Genomic DNA, 1,717 nt, shown 5'->3' on the forward strand with positions numbered 1-1,717 from the left:
GCGTGAGTTCTTTTGATAACATTTTCCCAACCCCTATGATCCTTTGCTGGCCTCTACATGTGTCATCTTATTATGATTTTGGATTGCAAGCGGTAGTAAACCCGCTGAAGATTTTTTTTTTTTTTTTTTTTTTTTATATCGTCACTCCTGCGCATGCACGCGGGAGATTTCCTTTGCGGCAGGGTCCGGTGTCTGCCGGACTTTCAGCCGAGAATCCCCTGTGCGCATGCGCCGCTGCAGTCAGCGGCGCATTGCGAGGGGAATATCTCCTAAACCATCCAATTTATTTCTTATGATAGCGCCATCTAGTGGTCTTAATGTGTTCTTCTCCTGACTTTAGGTATTTCAGGAAAATACTGTATTATGGCCACTACATGGTGCCGATCATCTAAGTAAATAAACATATTGGACACATTACGGGGATTATTTGTGATGGCTTTGTGAATACTGAGATATTGAAACGGCAGTTTTTTTGTTTTTTATTAACTGACCAGCCACCATCAGAAACCCGCAATCGATCCACCGAGAGCCAGAACGGGGATCTGTCAATGTAAACAAACGGATCCCTGTTCTGACAGGGGAGCAGAGAGAGATCATCTGTTCCTTGTGATCAGGAACAGCGATCTCTCTCTCTTCTTCCAGTCAGTCCCCCCCCCCCCCACAGTTAGAAACGCCTTCCAGGGAACACATTTTACCCCTTGATCGCCCCCTAGTGTTAACCCCTTCCCTGCCAGTGTCATTTATATAGTGCATTTTTATAGCACTGATCACTGTATAGATGTCAAAAGTGTCCAATCTGTCCGCCGCAAGTCCCACTAAAAATCACAGATCACCGCCATTACTAGTAAAAAAAATAAAAAAAATAAAATAAATATATATAAATAAAAAATAAATAAAATAAAAATAAATAATGCCATAAATAAATCCCCTATTTTGTAGACGCTATAACTTTTGTGCAAGCCAATACGCTTATTGCAATTCTTTTTTCTTACCAAAAATATGTAGAAGAATATATATTGGCTTAAACTGATCAAGGCTTTTTTTTTTCTTTTTTTTTGGGGATATTTATTGTAGCAAAAAGTAAAAAATATTGTTTTTTCTTTTAAAAAATTGTCGCTTTTTTTGTTTATAGCGCAAAAAATAAAAACCGCAGAGGTGAACAAATACCACCTAAAGAAAGCTCTATTTGTGGGGAAAAAAAGACATCTATTTTGTTTGGGTACAGTGTCGCACGACCGCACAATTGTAATTTAAGGCGACACAGTGCCGTAGCGCAAAAAATGGCCTGGTCATTAAGGGGGCAAATCCTTCCAGGGCTGAATTGGTTAAAGTATAACTAAAGACAAAACTTTTTTAAAAATTTTGGATAAAGTAGAGAGGGATTAGACCCCCTGCCAGGTTTTATTGCTGTCTGTGCCCCTGTTAAGGAGATTCATCCTCTCTAATTGTCCTGTTTTAACAATATCATTGAAAGTGAAAGTAAAGAAATTCCCAAATTTTGGGTTGTCCCCAGAAAAGTAATAGAGGGGGGGTCTTCCAATGAGGACACTAGTTCTGGTGACCTGGGGGTCCCCCAAGAATTCTATTAATTTTCAGGGATTTCCTCTCGCTTCCTGTTTGGCAATGGGACAGGAAGTGAAGAGAAATCTCCTCAATGGGACACAGGTGGCGAAAAAAACCGAAACCTGACAGTGGTTATAAACCAATACAATTATTA

The sequence above is a fragment of the Lithobates pipiens genome, unplaced genomic scaffold (genome assembly GCF_037356315.1).
Source record: "Lithobates pipiens isolate NorthernLeopardFrog02 unplaced genomic scaffold, aLitPip1_a1.2 Scaffold_13, whole genome shotgun sequence".
Classification (NCBI taxonomy): domain Eukaryota; kingdom Metazoa; phylum Chordata; class Amphibia; order Anura; family Ranidae; genus Lithobates; species Lithobates pipiens.